This window comes from Apodemus sylvaticus, chromosome 7 (assembly GCF_947179515.1).
Source record: "Apodemus sylvaticus chromosome 7, mApoSyl1.1, whole genome shotgun sequence".
Lineage (NCBI taxonomy): Eukaryota > Metazoa > Chordata > Mammalia > Rodentia > Muridae > Apodemus > Apodemus sylvaticus.
The window spans coordinates 61361633-61388890 of record NC_067478.1 but is presented as its reverse complement, the minus strand read 5'-3'; positions in this window follow the sequence as shown (position 1 = coordinate 61388890).

The following is a 27258-nucleotide window of genomic DNA, read 5'->3' as shown; positions in this document are numbered from 1 at the left end:
CGCTCAGGGCTGGCATCATGAGGTGATCTCAGCCTACTGTACCCCATTTTCCTATGTAATAGCTAATCTAGCACTGGCCCATGGACTAGATAATGATCAACAGAAGAAGAAGAAGAAGAAGAAGAAGAAGAAGAAGAAGAAGAAGAAGAAGAAGAAGAAGAAGAGGAAGAGGAAGAGGAAGAGGAAGAGGAAGAGGAAGAGGAAGAGGAAGAGGAAGAGGAAGAGGAAGAGGAAGAGGAAGAGGAAGAAGAAGAAGAAGAAGAAGAAGAAGAAGAAGAAGAAGAAGAAGAAGAAGAAGAAGAAAAGTTGAACATTACAAAGGTGTGTGTACATAGACAGATCCACACATGCTATCACAAGTTCTCTACAGAGACCAGGAAATAATAGGGACACCTAGAGGACTGAAGCTGTGGATTCTCTTAAAATAGGGTAGTGGTACCCACACTAAGATGAAGCTGTAAATGAAGGATGAAGAGGAAATGTGTGCCTATAATTCACTTTTTTGTGTTCTTGGATTCCAGAAAGGCTTAATAAGACTAAATAATAAAACCACAAATATGATCCAATAGTAAAGAATTAGAGAGGATGTTTTTAGTTAGAAGATTCAAAGATAGAACACAGAGATAAGATTTAGAAACAGGACGGGATGAACTGTGGAGCAGGAAGAAGCCAAGCTTTGATTGGCCAAGGGATGTGATGTATGAAGAATGGAACACTTGGACGTCCTATCAGAAAACAAACAGATGGGTGATAGATACCGATAAACGACAGACAGACAGACAGACAAAAAGCTACCTCTCTGGGTTCATGGAAGTTTAATTAATTAAAACTCCTTTTTATAAAGGATCTATTGCCAAACAAGAAAGCTGAGCAAGCCATGGGAAACAAACTAGAAAGAACCCTTCCTCCATGGCCTCTGCTTCAGTTCTTGCATCTACTCTGACTTTCATCAGTGATAGAGCAAGACCTGGGAATGGTAAGCTCAAATAAATGCTTTCCTCCCAAGTCGTTTTTGCTTTGTTTTGTTTTCTGTTTTGGGGGACAGAGTTTTTCTATGTAGTCTTGGCTGTCCTGGAACTCACTCTGTAGATCAGGTTAGCCTCTAACTCAGAAACCCTCCTGCCTTTGTCTTCCAATTGCTGGGATTGAAAGGCGTGTGCCACCACTGCCTGGCAACCCCAAGTTCTTTTGGTCATAGAGTTTTATCACAACAATAGAAAGTTAACAAAGTCAATTGCTAAAATATTGTAATATAGATTTTAATACTGTTTAAACCAAGGGCCCAGAAAGCTGGATGAAGAGAATGGGTGTGGACTCAGGGATAACAGTTAGTTTAAAGGACATTCACAACATAGATTTTAAACACTGGGGCAGGGTCTGTATTTGGCAGGAGCCTTAGATAGGTCCTTAAAAAACCAAGAATGGTGGGCCTGGGGTGGTGGCTCAGCAGTTTAGAGCACTTGCTGTTCTTACTGAGGACCTGGGTTCAATTCCCAGCACCCATACGGTGCCTTACAATCACCCTTACCTCCAGCTCCAGGTGAGCTTAACCTCACCCCAGACCCTTTGTGTGCACCAAGTATGCAATGTGCATGGTGCACAGACATACACCTGGGAAACACCTATACACAGACAACCAGTCACTGTGAGAGGAAGATAGCTTGGCTTAGGGAAAGAATGGGGCATAGCCACATGTGAGTGCTCTGCTGCACTGTCTTTCAACTTCTTGTGTGGGAGTCTGGGAATTTTTGAAGATATTATCAACAAAGTTCTGCTAGGAAATCCAAGCAAAATCTCAGGGGAGTTTTACTGGAGGACACCTGGCTGGGTTGCAGTTGATACTTTGCTTGGTAAGGTCTCTGATGTCCTCTTTCTTTGTGTCTATTAGTCCATAGCATCAAATTGTCAAGTTCAGCTCCACCAATAGGGCGAGTCAGTTGCTTCTTACATCAGAATTAAAAGTAAAAGCCATGTTTGCCAAGTGTGTTTGCCAGCCTGGTTTGGGTTCCAGCATGCCCTTTTCTGCAAAAAGAAATTGTCTTGCTGAATTAGTGTTGCTTTGTTTGTGTTTTCCTTTGAATAATATCAAGATTTTTCCTTCTTTGTTTCTCAAAATTAGATAACCAAGTTATTAGTTCTGTTGTCAGATAATACATTATGTCAGAGTTAATGGACTAAACAAATAAATATTCATCATCTTTGCTTACTGTGGGTCAGGTACTCAGGAGAGGAAATGAGGAGTAGATTAGCTCCAGGGAGTCTCATCTCAGGTCCCAAAACAGGTCTCTGATATCTAAAAATCCTTTTTTGAGCCAGGTGTGGTGGTGATTGCCTTTAATCTGGGCATTCAGGAGACAAGGGCAGGCAGAGCTCCAATTCAACACCAGCCTGGAGTGCATAATGGGTTCTAGCCCAGCCAGTGATACATGGTAAAACCTCTTTTCAAAATAAAAATTATCCTTCATTTTATACCTACTTGGCTGAGTCTTCTGCTGTGTGTGACACCTTGAAACTCCATCTATGCAACTGTCTTGATCAAAAGTATTGAATGTTTTCACTTAAAATCCTTTTGTTGGTATTTGATGATTCAAGAATACTGAAGCAGTGGAATTCAGCTGTGGAGAAACTTTCCTGGGCAGAGCCTCGGGCACTGAGACTGACAAGGGCATCTGCCTGAGCCAAGCTCTGGACCTCTCAGAGCCTTAGTTTCTTAGCCGAAAATGAAGTTGAAATCTCTCTGTTCATCATCTGCCTGACAGAGACTGTGAGGACTTAGCGCATAGGTAGGAGAATGTGCCCGGCACATTCCCAATGCAGAATTGTTTGATTAATTTAAAATATTTTATTCAATTGTGTTGTGTTCTGTAAAGCAGTTTTACCCATGTTGGTAGCATACTTTGAACACACTTTTTTTCTTGTCAAAGAGTTCCCACTATTTGTTTGTTTGTTTGTTTGTTTGTTTATGACATGGTTTCTCTTTGTAGCCCTTTGTGTCCTGCAACTCGCCATGTAGACCAGGCTGGCCTCAGACTCACAGAGATCTGCTTGACTTTGACTCTGTCACATCTAGCTAAAAAATAAAATAAAATAAAATAAAATAAACAGGCTTTCTGTGATGATTTGTGTATGCTCCACCCACATAGTGGTACTTTTAGAAGGTGTGGGTCCTGCTGGATTAGGTGTGTCACTGTGGGTGTGGGATTTAAGACTCTCATTCTAGCCGCCTGGAAGCCAGTCTTCTGCTAGCAGCCTTCTGATGAAGATGTAGAACTCTCAGCACCTCCTGCACCATGCCTGCCTAGATGCTGCTATGTTTCTGCATTAATGACAATGAACTGAACCTCTGAGCCTATAAGCCAGCCCCAATTAAATGTTGTCTTTAGAAGATTTGCCTTAGTCATCGTGTCTGTTCACAGCAATAAAACCCTAAGACAGTTGCAAGCTGCCACGTGGGTGCTAAGAATTGATCCCAGATCCTCTGAGGTGCATTCAGTACTCTTACCTGCTGAGTTATTTTTCCAGTCCACAAGTTATCTTTTTAGAAATTGATTTCATTGGGCAGGGGGTATGCCTCAATTGGTAGAGGACTTGGTGAGTATGCATAAAACCCAGGGATCAAACCCAGGGTTTAGTGCAGACAGGACACATGGTTTACATCTCCTGATCATAAGTATATGTCTGGAATAAGTAAATAGGTATCAGGGTTCAAGCCACCTTTGACACCTATTGTGTCAAAACAAACCAATTCACTCTTTGCATTTAGACTCTGTATGTAGTCTAGGCTAGCCTCTATTGTATTTCAATCTTATATGAGTGAGTGTTTTGCCTGTATCTGTGTATGTGCACCATATGCATGCCTGGCACCCTCAGAGGTCAGAAAAGGATATGGAATATAAACCATCACGAGGGTGTTGGAACTGATACAGTTCAGAGAGTGGGTGCTGGGAACTGGATCCTGGTCCAATTTAACAGTAAGGAGAACTTAACACTGAACCGACAGTCCATCCCCCACCCCTGACGTTTTTTGCAGTCAGAAGCTGACTGATCCTGATCCTATGCCTCCACCTCCCAAGTGCTGTGCCACCATGCAGAGCTGCCATTTTCCTTTTATTAAGCTTGCCACCTACCCCTTTGACACCATATTCCAGGTCCTAAGCTGCTGCTGAGCCTCTCATCCCCACTCTGAGACTCTGGTTTCCATACCTCATCGCCCCACATGAAGTCCCTTCATCCCACAATGGCTATGTAGCAGTCAATCTTGTCCCACTGTCTCTCAAGAAAAAACAAAAAATAAAAACAACAACAAAAACATGCTTCCCCTATTAAACTTGGAAAGCAGAGCATGCCCAAGAAATATAAGCAAGTTAATAGTGGCTTTAGCAACCCTTCGCCTCTAGATAAATTACTGGTAGAATTTATTGCAGTAGAAACAGAACATTCAAGAGCTGTTTGTATTCAAACAGGACAGCATGCTTCTAAAATGCTTTGCCAGAATTAGCTTCAGTGCCAAAGGGGGAAATGTCTTTATTGGGTTTTGTTTGTTTGTTTGTTTGTTTGTTTGTTTTTTAAGTAAACAAGGGGCTTGAGAGAAGAGAATGGAAAGGAATGTTAGCAAGGAGATGGGGGGATAGAACCATTTTTCTGAAGGACAATTTAGTGATGTATATCTAAGGCCTTTGATCTTGTAATTCTACCCAGAGGAATTTATCATAATGCAATAATAAGGAGATTCATCAAAGAACATTAACTGTGGCATTATCTGTAATCACGACAAAGCCAGAATCAATCTCAATATGCCACCAGACAAGATACATTGAGGTATAATAGGTCTTACTAATTAATTCTTTCAACTTGTATTTATTGAGGACCTGCTGGGTACCAAGCTTGGTGCTGAAGGCTGAGGAGTGAAGGGACCCTGAAAGCAAGTGAACCGTTAACCGGATGGCTCTGGGAATATTCATGAGGCGATCAATAATAAAGGTGGGGTACAAAAGAAGTCCACACAATTGTTCTGTATTTAATGCTTTATTTTGATATTTCTAATCATCACAAGTTGAACAAAGAGAGCATTTGTGTGAAATACTTATAAGTTTGAAGACACTGATAACTGTAGATTCTGATAGCTCATAGTTCACTCCAAAGTTGTTGGAAGTGGCTTTCAAGTGTCCTCAGCTGAGTGCCAGCCTAACTATCCCACACTCTGTCCCTCTCTCATGACCTCACAGTGTGCCCCATAAGCATATGTAATCATAATTTGCATTGGTTTTCTCTTGATACAGCACTTAATATCCCTGTTGCTTTCTTATGTAATAACAGGCCTGGCTGTTCTGGGAATCATGCTGTAGACCAGGCTGGTCTCACTGGAACTCAGAGAGATCCACCTACCTCTGCCTCCTGAGTAGGATAAAGGCATGCTGCCACACCCAGATTGCCCCTAACTTCTGGATGCTGAGAATGAAGGTTTGTTATACAATGCTAACTGTATACAAGGCACTGTGGATTGAACACAGGGCTTTATGCTCTAGGCAAATGCTCTGGAAACTGAGCTACATTCTCAGATTTGCTTTTTTTTTTTTTTAAGTATCAAGACACACTATAATCCCAGCATTCAAGAGATGGGGCCCAAAAAAACCAAGGCCATCCTCAGCTACACAATGACTTGGAGGCCAGCCTGGGATAAGACCCTTCTTCAAACAAGCAAACAAGCAAATGGAACAAAATAATCATTTAAAAAGAACAAAAGTTTTTTTGTAAGTTCAGCACAAAATGATAGATATGGCTTTCTTTAAACGTTACTAAAAGTGATAGTTAAAAAAATTTACATGCATTTGTGTTTTCTTGCAAGTGCATCTGTTGGAACTGAATGTAAAGACTGCAGTGAGCTGCCATGCGGTGCTGGGAACTGAACCCAAGTCCTTTAGGAAGAGCAGCCAATCCCTTTAGCCTCTGAGCCATCTCTCCAGACTCCCTCTCCCAGATATGACTTCCTTAAAACAAGTTCTCAAAGCCACATGATGTTTGTGGAACACACAGACATTCTCACTAATGTCAGTCAAAGGCAGTTTTCCTTGGATCAAGTTAGTGCTGACTACAGCATGATGAACTATGCAATCCTGGGGACACTGGGTGGGGAGCTGGCAGGCCTGCATTTCAGCCACCAGGTAAACTTCAGTCTATTCACAACTCCATTTTCATCCATAAAACCAAGGGGACTTGGACTCACCTAGGGTGACTTAAGTCTTAGAGTTTGTCTTAGTCAGGGTTTCTATTCTTGCACAAAACATCATGACCAAGAAGCAAGTTGGAGAGGAAAGGGTTAATTCAGCTTACATTTCCACATTGCTGTTCATCACCAAAGGAAGTCAGGACTGGAACTCACAAAGGGTAGGAACTTCGAGTCAAGACTGGATGCAGAGGCCATGGAGGGATGTTACTTACTGGCTTGCTTCCCCTGGCTTGTGTGGCTTGCTTTCTTATACAATCCAGGAACACCAGCCCATGGATGGAACAATCCACCTTGATCACTAATTTACTTCTGAGGGTACCAGGCCTGCATGTGGTATACATACACACATACAAGCAAAACACTCATAATTGAGAAAATGCCTTACAGCTGGATCTCAAGGAGGCATTTCCTCAACTGAGGCTCCTTCCTCTGATAACTCCAGCTTGACTAAGCAGTGTGTGCCCCACATCCTTTTCCTATTCAGCACACTGGTTTCTCTGTGTAGACTTGGCTGTCCTGACTCTTGCTTTGTAGACCAGGCTGTCCTCGAACTCACAGATGTCCACCTGCCTCTGCCAGGCAACTGCTGGTATAAAGGGGCATACCACCATGCCTGGATTGGACCACTGATTAATGATTGATGTGATTGTGGGTTATGCTTCCCCTGGGAAGATGGTATATAATCTGTATAAGAAAGCTGAGCAAGCCGTGGAGAGCAAGCCAGAAAGAAACCTTCCTCCATGGTCCCTGCCTCTACTCTGACTTTCCTCAGTGACAGAGACTGGCCTGAAAATCATAAGCCCAAATAAACACTTTCCTCCCCAGGTTGCTTTTGCTCATAGCATTTTCTCACAGCAATAGAAATCCTAACTAAGTCAATTGATAAAATATTGTAATACAAATTTTAAGCTCACTGATTAAACCAAGGGCCCAGGAAGATGGACATACCCAAGGGAATTCACAACATAGATTTTAAACACTAGGGCAGGGTCTGTGTTGGGCAGATAGACATAGAAAGGTTTTGAAAAATAAGAGTGGTAGGCCTTTGGGAATGGCTCAGCAGTTTAGAGCACTTGCTGTTCTTACTGAGAACCTGGTTCAATTCCCAGCACCCATACGGTGCCTTACAATCACCCTTACCTCCAGCTCCAGGTGAGCTTAACCTCACCCCAGAACCTTTGTATGCACCAAGTATGCAGTGTGCACATGCACAGACATACACCTGGGAAACACCTATACACAGACAACCAGTCACTGTGAGAGGAAGATGGCTTGGCTTAGAGAAAGAATGGGGCATAGCCACGTGTGGGTCCTCTGCTGCACTGTCTTACAACTTCTTGTGTGGGAGTCTGGGAATTTTTGAAGATATTATCAACAAAGTTCTGCTAGGAAATCCAAGCAAAATCTCAGGGGAGTTTTACTGGAGGACACCTGGCTGGGTTGCAGTTGATACTTTGCTTGGTAAGGTCTCTGATTTCCTCTTTCTTTGTGTCTATTAGTCCATAGTATCAAATTGTCAAGTTCAGCTCCACCAATAGGGCAAGTCAGTTGCTTCTTACATCAGAATTAAAAGTAAAAGCCATGTTTGCCAAGTGTGTTTGCCAGCCTGGTTTGGGTTCCAGGATGCCCTTTTCTGCAAAAGAAATTGTCTTGCTGAATTAGTGTTGCATTGTTTGTGTTTTCCTTTGAATAATATCAAGATGTTTCCTTCTTTGTTTCTCAAAGTTAGATAACCAAGTTATTAGTTCTGTTGTCAGATAATACATTATGTCAGAGTTAATGGACTAAACAAATAAATATTCATCATCTTTGCTTACTGTGGGTCAGGTACTCAGGAGAGGAAATGAGGAGTAGATTAGCTCCAGGGAGTCTCATCTCAGGTCCTAGAACAGATCTCTGACATCTAAAAATCCTTTTTTTGAGCCAGGTGTGGTGGTGATTGCCTTTAATCTGGGCATTCAGGAGACAAGGGCAGGCAGATCTCTGATTCAAGGCCAGCCTGGAGTGCATAATGGGTTCCAGCCCAACCAGTGCTACATGGTAAGACTCCTTTTCAAAATAAAAATTATTCTTCCTTTCATAATTACTTGGCTGAGACTTCTGCAGCATATGACACATTTAGACTCCATCTATGCAATTGTCTTGATCAAAAGTTGAATGTTTTCATTTAGAATCCTTTTGTTGAAGCTCAAGTCCACGTGGATCAAGGATCTCTACATAAAACCAGATATAGTGAATCTAATAGAAGAGAAAGTGGGGAAGAACCTGGAGCACATGGGCACAGGGGAAATTTTCCTGAACATAACACCAATAGCTTATGCGCTAAGACCAAGAATTGACAAATGGAACCAAACAAAATTGCAAAGCCTCTGTAAGGCAAAGACACTGACAGTAGGACAAAAGGGCAACCAACAAATTGGGAAAAGATCTTTACCAATCTTATATACGATAAAGGGCTAATATTCAATATATACAAAGAATTCAAGAAGTTACACCCCAGAGAACCAAATAACCCTATTAAAAAATGGGGTACAGAGCTAAACAAAGAATTCTCAACTGAGGAATACTAGATGGCTGAGAAACACCTAAAGAAATGTTCAACATGTTAATCATCAGGTAAATGCAAACCAAAACAACCCTGAGATTCTACCTCACACCAGTCAGAATGGCTAAGATCAAAAACCCCCGGGGACAGCAGATGCGGAGAGGATGTGGAGAAAGAGGAACACTCCTCCATTGCTGGTGGGATTGCAAGCTGGTAAAACCACTCTGGAAATCAGTTTGGGTGTTCTTCAGAAAATTGGACATAGGACCCAGCAATACCAATCCTGGTCATACACCCAGAAGATGCTCCAACATTCTCCACCATGTTCATAGTAGACTTATTTATAATAGCCAGAAGCTGGAAAGAACCCGGATATCCCTCAACAGAGGAAGGAATACAGAAAATTAAGTGTAGGAATACAGCTATTAAAAACAATGAATTCATAAAATTCTTAGGCAAATGGATAGAACTAGAAAATATCATCTTGAGTGAGATAACTCAATCACAAAATAACACACACACTGTTAAGTGGATTAGCCCAAAAGCTCGGAATACCCAAGATATAACTCACAGACCATGTGATGCTCAAGAAGGAAGACCAACGTGTGGATACTTTGGTCCTTTTTAGAAGATGGATCAAAATACCCATGGCTCACAGCCAACCAATGAACTGAGCATAGGGTCCCCAATGGAGCAGCTAGAGAAAGGACCCAAGGAGCTGAAGAGGTTTGCAGCCCTGCAGGAGGAACAATAACCCCCAGAGCTCCCAGGGACTAAACCACCAATAAGAGTACACATGGAGGGACCCATGGCTCCAGCCGCATAGGTAGCAGAAGATGGCCTTGTTGGACATTAATGAGGGGAGAGGCCATTCATCCTGTGTAGGCTCGATGCCCCAGTGTAGGGGAATGCTATGTCAGGAAAGTGGGAGTGGGGATTGGTAAGCAGGGGGAGGGGGAAGGGGAATGGGATAGGGGGTTTTCGGAGAGGTAACAAAGAAAGGGGATACCATTTGAAATGTAAGTAAAGCAAATATCTAAAAAAAAAATCCTTTTGTTGGTATTTGATGATCCAAGAATACTGAAACAATTGTTATGCAGTGGGAAAGCAGTAGAATTCAGCTGTGGAGAAACTTTGCTGGGCGGAGCCTCGGGCACTAAGACTGAAGGGCATCCTCCTAAGCCAGGCTCTGGACCTCTCAGAGCCTTAGTTTCTCAGCTGAAAATGAAGCTGAAATCTTGATGTTCTGCATCTGCCTGACAGAGACGCTGCGAGGATACAGCATATGTAGGAGAATGTGCCTGGCACATTCCCAGTGCTGAGTGGGTGATTAATCCATGATGGTTGTTTAATTGTGTTCAGTTCTGTAAAGCAGGTTTTCCTGCGTAGGTAGCATACTTTCAACACACTTTTTTTTTTTTTAAAGGATGTGGATTTCTGGTCTATTCTTCAGTTCTATATAGGGAAGGGAATCTGATTTTGGATTTTTGTTTGTTTGTTTGTTTTTGTTTTGAGACAGGGTTTCTCTGTATAGCCCTAGCTGTCATGGAACTCACTCTGTAGACCAGGCTGGCCTCAAACTCAGAAATCCGCCTGCCTCTGCCTCCCAGAGTGCTGGGATTACAGGCGTGTGCCACCACCGCCTGGCTTCAACACACTTTTTTTTCTTGCCAAAGAGTTTCCATTTTTTGTTTGTTTTTTTGAGACAGGGTTTCTCTGTGTAGCCCTGCCTGTCCCCCAACTTGCTCTGTAGACCAGGTTTGTGTCTAGTTCACAGAGATCTGCCTAACTTGGCCTCTGCTACCACATCTAGCTAAAAAGCCACCCTTCCCCATTTATTTTTATTTGATGTGTATGATGAGTGTTTTGACTGAATGTATGTATGTGAACCACATGTGTGTTTGGCGCATGAAGAAGCCAAAAGAGTGTGTCAGATTCCATGGAACTGAAATTACAGACAGTTGTGAGCTGCCTCGTGAGAGCTGAGAATTGATCCCAGATCCTCTGAGGAGCAGGCAGTGCTCTTAACTGCTGAGCTATCTTTCTAGTCCGCAATTCTTTATTTAGAAATTGATTTCATTGGGCTGGGGATATGCCTCAATTGGTAGAGGACTTGGTGAGCATGCACGAAGCCCAGGGTTTGACAACAGCACCAATAGACCAGGTATGGTAGCACACACCTACTGTGGTAGACTGAAGATCCTTGTCCATGAGAAGTACGACTATTAGGATGTGTGGCCTTGTTGAAGTAGGTGTGACCTTATTTGAGGAAATGTGTCACTGTGTGGTGGGCTTTGAGGTCCTATTGTCAAGCTTTGCCCTATGCAGAAGTGAGTCTCCTGGCTGTCCTCAGATCACGACATAGGACCCTCAGCTCCTTCTTCAGCACCTTGTCTGCTGCAGCCTGCCATGCTTCCTGCCATGATGATAATGGACTGAACCTCTGAAAGGTCGGCCGTCTGCAATGGAATGTTTGTCTTTATAAGAGTTGCCTTGATCATGGTATCTCTTCATGGCAATGAAACCCTAACTAAGACACCTATAATCCTAGCTTTGAGAAGCTAGAAGCAGGAGGAACAGGCATTCAAGGTCAGTCTTGGTACAGAGTAAAACTGTGTCTAATGAAAAGCAAATCATTTTGTTTTGGTATAAAGTTGATCAACATAAAAATACTAAACTTCATTAGATTGGACATGTTCCATGAGGTGAGGTCACAGAGCTGTGCAGTCCTCACCACCATATGATTCTAGAATATTCTCCATTATCCCTGACATGAACCTCAGGGCTATTTACTGTCTCTCTTTTTTTACCTTCCCCTGGCAACTCCAAGCCAATTTTCTATCTTTCTAGATTTGCCACTTTGGGACATTTCATAGAGATGGACACTCCAGTGTCTCTGTCTCTGAGTTGAACTGCTCTGTAGCTGTGTGGAAACTTCACATTATTCATCCAGAAGCTGATTGCTGTTTGGAATATTTCCAGTTTTTGGTGATTATCCTTGGTGCCATTCGGCCCTTCTAGGAGTGTGCCAGGCTTCAGACAGTTAGCAGCACTGAAGTCCCAAGTGTGAATCCTCCCTGACAGTACAGCCTTTGTTTACATCTCTGAGAGAAGCAGACTTTCCTTCTTTTTTTTTTTTTTCATTTCTTAATCTCTGGCCACACTGAGTTATCTCTTAGTTAATTCAGAGCATGGCTTACCGGCAAGAGCTTGATGAGCCAGAACATCTGGGCCTGAGTCTGAGTTTTAAGGTTTATTTTTTTATTTTATTTTATGTGCAGGTATGTGTGCTGTATGTGTGTGTGTGTGTGTGTGTGTGCCTGCATGTCCCTGCAGGTGCCCTCAGAATTGGGTGTTGGGTTACCTGGAAATGGAATTAAGGGAAGAGGCAAGCTTCCTGTTGTGGGTGCTGGGAACCAAACCTGGCCCAAAAGGACAAGTTTCTGAGGTCTGTTCACTTCTTCAACTTTTACACAGGTTTCAGGGATCAAACTCAGGTCACTATACTTATGAGGCAAGTCCCCTTTACCCACTGAGCCCTATAGCTGATCCTATACCTGCTCATTTCTCACCTTCCTATTGGTGTTATTCTAACCCTCCCTCTCTCCTCCCTTCTTCTCTCCTCCCTCCTCCTCTCTCCCTCCCTCTTCCTCTCTCCCTCCTCTTCCTTCCTCCCTCTCTCCCTTCTTCTTTCACCTCCCTCCCTCCCTTCTTCCTTCCTCCCTCTCTCGTCCCTCCCTCCATGCCTCCCTCCCTCCCTCCCTCCCTCCTTCTCTCCCTCTCTCCCCTTTGCCCTCCCTCTCTCCCCTTTGCCCTCCCTTTCTCCCTCCCTCTCCCCTCTCTCCCCGTTTTGCCTGGCAAATTCAAAGCCACCTTTAAACACAGCACTGCCTTTCTGAAATGCCTCCTTAGAGCTGTGTCACTAGCACCCACCCTGCATCACCTAATGTGTTCCGAGGTTGCTCACACATGTGCCTCATCCTCTGACAAAACTGTAAGCTACTTACAAATGAAGACCTCGGCAGGTTTTCTCTTTACCTTTTTCTTTCTTCTTCCTCTTCTTTAATTCTTTATTCTGGGTCAAGCCAGGCTTTCAGTATATATCTCCGAATTGCTGCTAAATTTGCAGCTTGTTCAAAGGCAAGTAAGTATTTGACTTAGATGAACTGGGAGCAAATGGGACCTGACAATAATAAAACCCCGTGAAATGCAATTTCCTGTTTTGTGTAACCCTGGAGTCCTTTGTTCTGCCATGTCTCCTAGGAAATGTAGGTCGAGTCAAAATTGAAAACTGTAAGGAGGCCATCCTGAATGCTGGCTAAAGAGACAAGAGTGACACGTGGCAGATTTCTAGCTGTGGATTCTCATGAGTGGCAAGCCAAAGATCTGTCTGTGTATGAAGCACCGAGGAGCCCCAAGCCACCAGACAAGGGTCTGGCTGACTCTACCCTTTGCTCCAGTTTCTTTATAGTCACATCCTCTGCTGCAGGTGAGAGGCCACCTGGACAACACAGTCCGAGCTGTGTAGGCAAAGGCTTCTCAACCAGATGGCTGACACCTGTGTGCAGGGGCACTGGGTGGGCTTTATGGAAGGCAAAGCCAGTTTTACCATCATTAGTCCATGAATTCCTGGGATCTCGGGGTTGGGAGCAATGGAGTGGAGGCTGGGGCTCCCCTGCATTTCCCAGGCTCTTCTGTCAACTGCTCCTGGTGAGGGTCAGCCTGGAATAGGCGCTGATGGCTGAAAGTAGAAGACATATACTTCTGTTCCTGCCTTTCATGAGGTCCCAGGCAGTGGTGGCAAAGGACACAGCAGAATCCGGGTTGCAGCAGTGACATCGACTGTTGGGAGCCTATAGCAGCTGTAATGACAGGCCTCCAGACACCTCACAAGCTGGGCAGTTCTGCCTTCTGAGCTCCAGTAGACCCTTCAATACCATGTGAGCTTTCACTCTGTTTTTATTATTTATTTATTTATTTATTTATTTATTTATTTATTTATTTATTATTTCTTTTATTTTATGTATATGAATGTTTTATACCTATAAGTATCTGCATCTGTCTCAGTCAGCTGCTGTCCCAGCCAGCCGTGCTAGGCTCTTGTCTGCAAGTACTACATAGCATCAGTAACTGTCAGGGATCGGTGTCCGCCCATTGGATGGATCCCAGAATCAATCCCTTTTAGACATAATGTTAAGACAGGACCTTGCTGAGTTGTCCAGGCTGACCTCAAACTTGCACTCCTCCTGCTTCAGCTTCTAGGTTTGGATCCTAGTACCAGCATGGCAGCTCGCAAAGACCTGTGCCTCTAGTTCCAGGGAATCAATACTCTCTTCTAGCTTCTTCAGGTACCAGCACACACAAGTGCAGTCACACACGTGCACAGACTCCCATACACACACAGACTCAAACACATGCACAGACTTCCATACATGCACTGACACACACACAAGGACCTAATCGACAACACAATACATCTCTAAAATATAATGCACTCCGTAGGTCATGGTAGAACATACTTTCAATTTCACAACTTGAGAGGCCAATGCAAGCCTATCTCTGAGCTCAAAGCCAGGTGGGTCTCTGGACCAAGTTCTAGGCCAGCTAGAACTACATGCAGAGATCCTGTCTCAAAACAAATGTATAATGGAGACAAAAACAAAAAGCAAAGAATAACAATAACAAAATAGTTTATTTATTTACTATTACTATTATGCTCTAGAAAACATGGTTATCTTAGCATGTATGTGTATGTACGTGTGTGAGCATGCACGTGTGTGCATGTGCCTGTGTGTGTGAGAGGACAACTATTGGGAGTCACTTCTCACTTCCCACCTGATTTGCGGCTGGGACTTTGGTTTCTGTTCTGTGCCTCCTGCTTCAGCCTAGCTGGCCCACAAGCTTCCAGGCAGCTCTGTCTGCCTTCCATCTCACTGTAGGCGTGCTGGGGTACAGACAAGTGCCACCACGTCCAGCTTTGTGCTTGGGTTCCAGCGGTCAAACCAGAATTGTAAGGCTGGGGCAGCCGGTGCCTTTATCTGCTGAGCCATGACCCTGGTTTTTGTATGTTGTCAGAGGGACAGAAGGACTACTTCTGCAGACAGGCTACACGATCACTGACCTAGTCTGCTGTGGAGCTCTGGTTTTTGCTCAGAGAGACGGGCAACAGCGTGATTTTATTCATGGATGGAGACTGGGACACAGACTGAACAAGCAAACCGTACCAGGGTCAAGTTCAGGGAGGGAATCTCCTACAGGCTCGTCAGATGGCCCCAGGTGCTTTGCTGATCACCTCTAAACATATCTACATTCAGTGTATCTTAGAGCAACTCGTGAGAGTGGAGCCCCTCACACCAGAGGTCCTGATGAGTCACAATGAACTCACTGGTCACTTTGAAGTCCAGGGTGTATGAAAATGTGTTGTTGAATACACATCAGTGCTTGGATGAAATTTGATCTGCATACATTATCAGAACTACCTTCCACTGTCTTAGCTAAGCTTTTTATTGCTGTGATAAAACACCGAAGGAGGAAACTTGGGGAGGAAAGGGTTTGTTTCAGTTTACAGTTTCAGGACACTCTCTATCCCTAAAAGATATCAGTGCAGGAATTCAAATATAGCAAGAACCTGGAGGCAGGAGCTGTTGCTAAGGCCATGGAGAGTTGCTGCTAACTGGATTGCTCCTGTGGCTTTCTCAGCCTGCTTTCTTATAACACACACACACACACACACACACACACACACTCACACTCACACACTCACACACACACACTCACTCACAAAATTGGGTGTGGCAAGTACCTGTAACTTCAGCACTGGAGGGGCACCAACAAAAGCTTCCTGGAGCTAAGTTCAGTGGCAGACCTCATGCTGGGTAGTTTTTTGACAACTTGACCCAAACTAGCAATGTCTGGGAAGAGGGACCCTCAAAAAAGAATTGTCTTCATGGCATCAGTCTGGGGAATTTTGTTTTATATTCTATGTGTATGAGTTCTGTGCTCACATGTATATCTGTGCCACATGCATGCTTGGTGCTTTTAGAGGTCAGAAGAAGGATTTCCTGAATTGGAGTCATCATGAGCACTTGTGAGCTGCCATGTGGTTTAGGAATGGAACCTAGGTCCCCTGGGGAAAAAAGGCTCTTAACTGTTGAACCATCTCTCCAGTTCTGGGGGGTGGGGGAGGCACACATTTTCTTGCTTAATGAATGATGCATATAGGAAGGGCCAGCCCACTGTAGGTGGTGCCAGCTCTGGGAAGGTGACCCTGTGTGCTATAAGAAAGCAAGCTGAAGAAGCCATGGGGAGCGGGCCAAAGCACTGGCCTTCCACCGACTCGGCTGCAGTTCCTGTTTCCTCTAGGACCCTGCCTTGAGTTCCTACCTTGGCTTCCACTGATGGTTGTAGAGAGAATCTCTTCAAAACATCACTTGTCCAAAAAAGAAGAGAGAGAGAAAGAAAAGAAAGGAAGAAAGGAAGAAAGGAAGAAAGGAAGAAAAATCTGATGAGCAATGAGCTGAGGCAGGAAATAAGAAGTGGGGCGGAGGGCTCTGGGGAATAGCGAGAGGTAAAAGAAAGACGGAAGAGAGCCGAGGGGGATGGGACAGCGATGAAAGAGAAGAGGAGCCACAGGGAGCTGCATGTAAAACCAGAGGGAGATGAGCGCAGGGAGTAAGACACTGAGAAGGAAGGAGCAGGCGGGGACTGAAGGAGAGGTAACTAACCACATGGTAGGCAGAAAGTTTAAATGGGTTAAAGAAGTTACGAGCTAGTCAGGGAATGAGCCAAAGCTTGTGGCCTAGACATTTGTTATAAGTAATTAGTCTCAGAGTGGTCACTCTGGGAGTCGGGGATGGGAAAGGAAAAACAAATTTAAGTATTATTTAACAGATGATAGACCAGAGCCTGTAAGACAAAATGTATATACTCTTTCCTCCCTGCGTTGTTTTGGTCATGGTTTTTATCACAGCAACGTGAAAATAATTAGGACAGGCTGTCTCAAAAATAAGGTAAAGAGTGATGGGGGAAGATGCATATATCTACTTCTGACCTCTACATGGGCATGCGTGCGTGCGCAGACACACTGACACACACACACACATACACACACACACACACACACACACACACACACACACACACAGAGCTGGGTGTGGAAACATGGACCTGTAACCCCAACCCTGGGTGGGAGAAGGCTCCCTGGAGCTCACTGACTGATTACTTAATCTATTCAAATTGGTGAGCTCCAGGTTCCATGAGAGTCCCTGCCTCAAAGGATGATGAAGAGAGACTGAGGAAGACATGTGATGTTGATCTTTGTCTTCCACGTGCACACATAACATCACTCAACAAACAAACATACGTCACATACACACTCAGCAAACAAACAGCTAAGCCTGTGAAGAACCATTGTGGTCAATCTAAGTAAGGAGGCCTTGAGTCTGTGCCTCCCTGTCTTCCCTGCAAGAGCAGCAGGAACTCGGAACCACTGAGTCATCATCCATCCTTCAGCCTCTTTGCCACCACACTCCACTGCTATGTTTCTGAGCCGTCATAGGTAAAACATGTCTCCTGTGTATTTATGTAGTAAAACTGAGGGAAGCCTTAGAAAGAAAAGGTGTGGCCTAAGAGTATATCTTGGCAAGAACTTTATTCTCTGAAAGAAAGAACAACAGAGAAGCCTTGTTCTCTCTAACAGTCCTCAAACTGGTCCTGGTCTTCACTCCTCTGAAGAGACAGTGTCTCTCCCCATCCAGTTCTTCGGGGGCCTTTGATGTCCTGAATCCATCCTTTAGGAATGACGGGCTAATTAATCTCCTTCCAACCCCAAAGAGGATGCTTTGGAACAGATGATAATTAGGAGCTTTCATCTCAAATATTTACTAATGAAAAGGAATGCTCAGCTTGACTCAAAGATCCAAGACAGGCTGCAGAGGGTGCCAGCATTCCGGTCCGGCCAGAGTCACCTGTGGGCTGGTTACACTGGGCTGTTCTTAAGTTTTTGTTTTTATCTAGCTTTCACAAAAAGCTTCACATTTTGGTAAGTGCTGGACTTTTGAAGTATACCTTATTTTTTCCTCTAAAAATATTTTAAAATTAAGTTTTTGAGCTGGGCATGGTAGGACACATTAATCTCAGCCTTCGGGAGGTGGAGGCAGATGGCTCTACATGAGTTTGGGGCCAGCTTGGTCTACAAAGTGAGTTCCAGAGTGAGAGGCTCTGTCTCAAAGGAAAAAAGATAATTTTATGAGACCAGGACTTGCATGCAGCCCTGACTAACCTGGAACTTTCTGTGTAGATCAGAGCAGCCTTGAACTCACAGACTGCTTCTGCCTCCTGAGTACTCAGATTAAAGAGTGCCATCATGCCTGGCTTATTATTTTTTTATTGAATATAATCTTCATTTACATTTCAAATGGTAAAGCCTTTCCCAGTTTCCCCCCTCCCCGAAAATCCCCAACCCCTCCTCCCACCCCCTACCTCCAAGTATATGCCCCTCCACCTGACCCACTCCCCCCCCCCTTTCCCTTTGTTGTGGCATCTATTGAGGACAGGCTTATTTTTATTAGGGGTGTGTGTGTGTGTGTGTGTGTGTGTGTGTACACGAGTGTATTGCCCTTGGAAGCCAGAAGAGGACATCAGAATTTCTTGAGTTGGAGTTGCAGGTGGATGTGAATTACTTGCTGTAGTGCAGGGAATCAAACTCTAGTCCTCTGGCAAGAGCAGCCAGTCCTGTTAACCACTGACCCATGCCTCCAACCCCGTCATCTTTGCTTTGATTCACAGTTTGAAGTTCTACCCCCACAAGCCAGGTCAAGCTACAAGGTCAGATAAGAGGGATCCCACCTATGACATCACAAGGCATGGTACCAGTTAACCAGTCAGATATCTACAGGAGGAACCCTACCCACTAAGGTCCGAAGATCGGTTGGGGTTCCACAGGCAGAGGTGCAAAACTGAGGCAAGCTGCATGGTGTGTGAACTTTCTTCTAGTTTTCTCTAGCACTTAAAAAATCAATCCTTTTTGAGTTGATCATACACACACATCACACAAAATTCAAAAGGCATAAAGGGGCACATGGCGGTACTGTGTGCATTTCATATACACACACTGAACCTGGCTGCTCAGACAGAATCCTGTGCAACTCCAGAGAACAACACAACATTCTACAATGTTCATGTATCAATTTTTGTCAAGTTGTTCCAGTTATTTTTCTATCACTGAGAGAGAGAGAGAGAGAGAGAGAGAGAGAGAGAGAGAGAGACAGACAGACAGACAGACAGAGACAGAACAAGAGACTAGGCCTGGTATGTGCTTTTGAAGTCTCAAAATTCACCTCCAGTAGCACACCTCCTCCAACAAGGCCATACCTCCCAATTCTTCCCAAAATAGTTCCACCAGTTGGGGGTCAAGGATTCAAATACATGGGCTATGAGAGTCTTTCCATTTTTTTTTTTAAGATTTATTTATTTACTATGTTACAGTGGTTTGCCTACATGTATTCCCGTATACCAGAAGAAGGCATCAGATTTCATAGATGGACTGAACTCTGGACATCTAGAAGGGCAGCCAGTGCTCTTAACCACTGAGCGACCTCTCCAGTCCAAGAGCCATTCTTATCCAAACCATCACACAAGTTAAACTGTTTTTGCTTATTGTATAAATTATCTGTTGTTGGGAGGGTAATGGAAAGTTCTGAAACACTCAAAGTGCATTAAAAAAATCTGTAATTTCCATTCAAATCATGGTGTCACCTGCCTACATTTAGATGTAGTTCCTTTTAGTTCTTTAATAAATATTATGTATAGTATATGTCATATTTAGGATTAGAACTCTCTAGAGGAACATAACTGATAGAATCTGATAGAATAAATGTATATGTAAAAGGGGTTTATTGGATGGGTTTTCACAATTTGTTGGGTAGTCTAATAGTAGCTGCTACACATTGGAAAGGTTGAGGAGCCTGTAACCACAAAGTTGGATGCCTTGGCTCTGAAGGCCCAGAGGATTCCTGGAAAGCCACTGGTATATGGTGGAAGACTGAGCACACTGGGTTCCATTGTCAGGGAAGAACTGAAACAGTAGCAGCAGCAGCAGCAGCTAGTGAGTAGATGTACTCATCAATAAGGAGGAAAGTTGAGCAGGCAAAAAGCAGCAGCTTTTACCTAAGACCACTTTATGTCTGGACTGGCACTGGAAGGAGCCACCCATTCCAGGTAAAGGTCTTCCCACTTCAATTAATACTTCTGGGAAGTGTCCTTAAAGATACATGCAGAGTCTCTTAGTTAATTGTTTAGGCAATCCATTAAGATTAACTGTCACACTGGGTGTACTGAATGAGATGATTGCATTAACTAATTATATTTCTACTCCCATCTGTCAGCCACTTTCTTCTGAATCCTAATGTCTGCCAAGGCCCAAAGAAGGCTTTGCTTTGTGCAAATAAAACAATATTGAGATCAGGAATGATTGGGACTGAGAGTCTAGTCTTTCAATCATCACAAGGTGTTACAAACTCCTCAGTTAACTTGCTGTGATTGGCTGGGAACAGGGAAAGAGGGCTTCAGACAGTCAGCCTCCCTAAGGAACTCTGAGTAGTATTTTGGCAGAACCATCACCATCTGGAGTTTTAGGAAATAGTTGCTGGGCTGGCAAAGTTAGATAAAAGGCTCCTCCTGCCACATCTTAAGGACTGAGTTCAATTCCTGGGACTTGGAAGGACAGAACCAACTCCTGCAAGTTATATATGGTTACCTCCACATGTGTGACATGATATACACACACACACATGCCCATGTACATAGAAGCATACACATACCCACACATATACAGGGATACACACACAGCTATACATATACAAACATGCATACAAAAAACAGTGTGATAAAAATCAAAAAGGAGTTGTTATCAAATACCACAGCCCTACAAAGAAATAGCTCAGCAGTTGTGAGCACTGACTGCTCTTCGAGAGGTCCTGAGTTCAATTCCCAACAAGCACATGGTGGCTCAAAACCATCTGTAATGGGATTTGATGCTCTCTTCTGGTATGTCTGAAGACATCTACAGTGTATTCATGTAAATAAAATTAAAAAAAAAAACTAAAAAAAAATGTGTTTTTAACTGGTTGTTGTTGGTGCATGCCTTTAATCCCAGCATGTGAAAGGTAGAGGCAGACTGTGAGTTTGAGACCAACCTGGTCTACAGTCAGGGCCACACAGAGAAATCCTGTCTCAAACAACAACAACAACAGCAACAACAACAACAACCACAACAACAACAAACTGTCCCCTACTTGCAAAAAAAAAATAGAAAAAAAAGAAAAAAAGTATTTGTGTGTGTGTGTGTGTGTGTGTTTGTGCAATGTGGATTCAAGTGTGTACATGTACATAAGAAGGCCAGAGTTGGATATCGGGCATCTTCTCCAACATTTCCCCCTCCTAGATTTAGAAGTAGAGTCTCTCACTTGGACTTAGCTCTCACCAACATGGCTAGTCTAGTTAGCCAGCTCGCTCTAGGTGCTGTCTGGGTGGCTCACCACAGCCCCCTCCCCAGCGTTTAGTTTGGTACTGTTGTCCTTAACTCAAGTCTTGATATTAGTGTGGTGAGTACTTAACCCACCAAGCCATCTCTTCAGCCCCCAAGGGAAAAAAAAGTTTTTAAAAGCATAGATAAGAGATAACATCCTTAGTGGTAATTAAAATTTCATGCTTAGCCAAACCAAGTACTCATATTTTCTCTTAATTCAGGAATGCAATGTGTACTATGAAGAATTCTACTTCACTTCTTTCACCCCTTCAAATCAGAGCCGGAAGATTTTTTTTTAAAAACACCTTTATTTCTCCACATCAGTCCAACTCAGTACTAATTTAATATTTTCATTAATTCAGATATGCAAAGTTAAAAGAAGCCAGTTTCTCACTTGACTGCAAGAGGAAAAGAAATGGTTTTATATCAAAATAATCTACAGAACAAGGAGACAGCTGACAGGTTACGAAGAAGGTGTCTGTCAGGACTGACAGCCAAAGCCTACAAAATACATAGAAGGAACTCAACCATCTTGATAGCAACAAATGGACGTGCAGACAAACTAAAAAGTGGGCAATAGACCTAAATAAACATTTATCCAAAAAGGGGGGCAAATGGCCAGTACATTAAAAACAAAACAAAACAAAAAACCCAAGCTCAGCATCATTAATTCTCAGGAAAATACAAAGCAAAGTCACAGTGAAATATAACCTGTGAGCAACAGTGGTCTTCTCTTACTAGTCAGAGACTGGGGCCTCAGAGTAGTGAAAGTGATTCACCTTAGGATCCTGCAAAGCCCAGGTCAGCGTAGGAAGGTGGATCCCTGAATCAAGTGAAGAGAATTCTTTATAAACCCTAATGCTTGGCTTGCTTTTATTTTTTTGGACACTGATCTCATCATGTAGATCAGGATGGCCTGGAACTTACTATGTAGATCAGGCTGGCTGTGAAGTCACAGAGATCCATTCACGTTTGTCTTCTGAGAGCTGGGATTGCAGGCGAGAGCCATTGAGGCCAGCTAGGTTCCTCCTGTTTTGGAGCGCACAATCTTGCGCAGCTTCTTGTCTTATCTTTTCCTGTGTTTGTCACGTTTATCCTTTCCTCAAGAAAAAGAATGAGCAAGTTGACTTTACATTTTATTTCCTATTTAGTTTAAAGCTTATATGCATGATTGCACATGCAAGCTTGGCTCTTAGTAACCTTCTGCTCTGCATTTTATGTGTGTCTGTCTATGTATGTGCATGTAGTGTGTTCATGTGTGTGAATGCATGCATGTATATGTTGGGCACTAGCTGGACTGTTGGACATTAGTAAGGGTTGTGTGTTTTCTGTTCATTTGTAGTTAGACTTAAGCTGGTTCACGGCACCTTTGAAAATGAACCATCAGATTTTATTTATAGCATTGCCTCAGACCAGTGAGTATGGCTATCATCAGAAAGACAAAGGCAGCGCGTGCAGTCAAGAATGGGGAGACAAAGCTGGCCTTGCACAGTGTGGACAGGAATGTAATACAGCCATGGCAGAGCGCTGCACAAGGTTGCCTCTAAGACTCAAAAGAATTGTGGATAGATTCCTCCTTGTGAGTGTCTCCTGATTCTAGCTGCCACAACACTGTCCCGTGCTGCTGAAGAAGAGTTCATGCTGTGGCACAAAGTATGGCCAGGGGTCCATGTTTATTTTTAGCAAGGGAGGGAGCAGAAAGCAGACGTGTACTCTCCAGAGAGAGGAGAGCCCAGCTGGGTGGCTCAGCAAAGCCCAGAGCTAATATCTGGGTTTGTAAGTGTTGCCCCAGATGTATCTATTTCCATGTCTGTCCCTGGGAAGGTCTTTTTCCTGGAATAGACAGATGCTTTCTTAGAAGCTAAGAAGCTCGGTCTGTTGCAATTAGGAACACAAACTGCAGGAAGCTGTGTCAAGCTGTGCCATCACCGTTAGATCATTGGCCACTTTAAGGTGCAGGGGTCTCTGAGAGACAAGATCTACAGTCTGAATCAGGCCACCCCTCGATTCCTGGAACTCTCTCTTTGTGAAAGATACTCAAGAAGCTGTCATCTGCTCATGCCTTGAATCTCTACCTCTTGAAGGTGCAAGAGAGATTTATGGTCCTACTCAGATCCTGGCTCCTTTGCACACATGCTATATGAAACTAAACAGCCTTGTGTAACACTTCCCTGAAAACTTACAAGGATCAGACATCTTCTTAATTTGGAGGTTCCTTTGAAGTCTGTTTCTAATATGCTGTCCACGATGAGAATCTCTTCTCTTTTACTTTAAGCTATCTTTCCCAATATCCTCTTAATTCTCTTCACTGCTATCCTGCCTCAAGGCTGGCTCATAGCCACTATAGTTGCCAGGCTGTCTCTTCTAATGAATGTCATTTTTTTTTTTTGAAGAGTAGTTTTTGTGCTGTCTCCTTTCTGGAACCTGCTGTTCTCTCTCTTTGTTCCAGCAAAGCCCATAATCTTGAGACATTTACTAGTGTGGTGGTTAGTGTTTATAATCAACTTGAGAGAATCTAGAAACACCTGAGAGAAGATGGGCCTCTGGGAATGCCTGTGTGTGTGTGTGTGTGTGTGTGTGTGTGTGTGTGTGTATTTTGAGTTACTGATTGAGGTGAGAAGACCTGCCCTCTGTAGGTGGTACCATTCTCTAGTGTGGATCTGAGACTGTAAATGGCTATGGGGAGCTAAGCACAGGCTGTACCCAGCTACTGTCAGCTTTCTGACCAGATGCCATGCGAGCAGCTACTTCAAGCTCCTGCTGCCTTGACTTCCCTGCCATGATGGAACACACTGTTAAACTGTAGCCAGGACAACTTGCTGCTGCCTTTTATACTGCTCTTGTCCGTGAACTTCATCACAACAACAGAATGTGTGAGTGTGTCTTGCATGAGTTTCTCAGAGAGGCCCTGTGGGCACAGACTGGAGTGTCCCAAGAGCAGTTGGGTTGCTTCAGCCCTGCTTTCCTTGAACCTGGTCAGCTGTTCCACACCCCAGCAGCAAGCTCTCTTATTCGTCTCCCAGAGTGCTTGTCTCTGCTAACCCTAACAGAAAGACCGCACGGCCCAGCAATCCCACTATGGGAAACACGCCTGAATCTGCGAAAGAGACACCTGCACTCTGATGTTAATGTACCACAGTTCATATTGGCCGGGAACAAAACAACTCAGTGTGCACCCACTGGTGGCTGGGTAAAGATCATGCTGTGATCTTTACATCTGTACATCTTTTAAAAGGAACATTATTCTGTCCTTTTTAGCAATGTGAGTGGACCATCAGGTCATGTCCATCAGTGAGGTAAATACAGAAAAGTAAGTGTTTCCATGGCCTAAAAATATTGATCTATGTGGGGTGATGTATATAGTAACTGGGCAAGGTCTGGATGAGGGAGGGCAGCCACTTAGCAGCCTGTCCGCATCACTGTTAGCTGCTTGATACTGACTGGGCAGGTGTGGTGGACGCTTGGGTCCCCATCCCTGGTGGTCCTGAGACCCCGCTGGCATAGACGAGTGGTCAGACTGGGCGGGCTCCTCCAGTTTAGTCTCCAGCTCTAAGAGAGACATTGTGTCATCACTAACAGAAGAAACTTGATTTATGACAGCGGGACTTGAGTGTTCGATTATATGGTTATGTAAAAGCCACACTTAGAGTTTGTGTTTCAAACCTTGATCTTTCCCTAGGCTAGCTGATGCCACAGAATTATTCTCTAGTGATGCTGGGTGTGGAGAGTTACCCTTGGGTTACAGTCTGTCATGGCAGAGAAGCTGTGGCAGGTGCTTGAGGCTGCTGGATACATTGTGTTCCCAATCAAGAAGCAAAGGTGATGAATGAGATCAGCTCCCTCCCTCCCTCCCTTTGCGTTCAGTCTAGGACCTGGCATATGGAATGGAACCAACCACAGTTAATGTGGTTCTTCGCATCCCAGTTGACCTAAGGATAACCATTCATGGGCAACCCAGATGCTTGCATTTTAGGTAATTCTAAGGCCTATCAACTTGACAATCAATATTGGCTATCACCCTGTGTCACGATCAATGAATTAAGAAAACAGAATGCTTAATATTTTTATCCACAGCTGCACTTTCTGACTGGATTAAATAGGGGTTTCCAAAAATGTGTTCTAGAATCTAACACCCGTGTCTACTTAAAAGGAGATGCCACATTCAAATCTGGAATTCAGAACATATTACATAGCTCCACTCACTACTTTACAAGGTTTATAAATTGTTCTGCACACTTCCAGCTAAGTCACCTGTTTAATTTTGTCTAAACAAAATCTCCCCACACAGAATTGATCGTAGGATTCTTTTTTCTGCTTGTCCGGAGTGAGCTGCCATATTTTAGAGCGCATTACAGACCAGGCACTCCACAAGTTTTTATTCTTTAATCCATGGCTCAAAATACATATTTTAATTTCTATCTCTGAATAGCTATCTTATATCATTTTAAAATGTAAAAGGTAGGGCTAGAGATGTAGTTAAGTTGGTAGAGAGTTTGCCTAGCACATATGAAAACCTGTATTTGGTACCCAGGACCATGTAAGCCAGGCATAGTGGCACATGCCTATAATCCCAGTACTCAGGAGATGGAGGCAAAAGGATAAGAAATTTGAAGGATCACTCTGGATATATATTAAGTTGAAGGTTAGCCTAGGCTGCATAATGCCCTGTCTTAAAAAAAACAAAATGAAAGATAAATATTTTATGATATGTTATGCTTATATCCTACATTTCATGACACTGAATTGATTTCTTGGTATTTTGAGTTTTACTTATGTGTGTTGTTACATGAGTTTATGCATTCCATATGCATGCAGTACCCACAGACACCAGAAGATGGCATCAGATCCCACGGAACTAGAGTCACAGGCAGTTGTCAGCTGCTACACGTGTGCTGGGAACCAAACCCTGACCCTCTGTAGGAGCAAGTGTTCTTAATCCCTGAGCCTTCTCTAACTCCTGATTTCTTGGCATTTCGATGCTAAACATTTTCTCAAGCCATACAAATCACATAAGCAATATGCAATACACTATGATTGTGGCAACTGCCCTGGAAACTGCTTTCTTTCACAAAATGTTCTAGGACCATATGATAGAAGATAGGAGTAAGATTCTTTGGCACTTTCTACAGTGTACTTCATTTTAATTCAATCAGTAAAGTGAAGTGGGGTCCTAAAGGAAACAACGGGATGAGTAGCCTACAGTCTGTGTTCTGAATGGCTCAGTGATAGTGAGTGTGCTGTGAACTTAGGACCCTCACATTGCCAATGAAGAGCCGGACACTACTGCAGTCACAGAAAAACTGCCTGCTGTGCCGTGCACGTGTGAACGCATGTACATGCACGTGCTATGTGCCTGTCTGTGTAAGTGTGTGTGCAGATGTGTTCACTCATGCATGTGCATGTGGAGTGTCTTTTTCTGTCACTCATTGTTTTTCCCCCTGAGACAGGGTCTCCCTTACTGCTCTGGCTCGCCGTGCTGGCTGGTAAGCCTCCAGGATCTTCCTGTCTCTGTGCCCAAGAGTGTGCTGAGAAGCCTGGATTTTACATGGGTCCCGAGAATCTTTAGTCAGTCCTCATGTTTGCCAGGGGCCTTTCACTCACTGAGCCTTCTTCTCAGCCTTCTTTTGTATGTTAAAGTTGAGTCATAGTCTACGATGAGGAGTTTTTACAAAATGGTTGTTCCTGTGTCACCAAGCTTCTGCAAACCCCACTCTCCCCGAGATGAAAGCCAACATGGAATCTGGATGGTTCTTTACGGGTTCTGTGGCCTGGATTCGGCTGAATTCTCTGTCTGATTTTCTAGTGTGGTCTGCTGGTGGCTGCTGGCTGCTGGCCAGCCCTCAGACCTAGCCTGGCCGAACCTGCTTCCTCCCCTGCCCCTTTCCCTTGGTTTGAAGGGGGTACCAGCTGCTTGGGAGGTGGAGTCGAAAGGCCTGGCAGGAACAGGTGGCTCCACAGTGC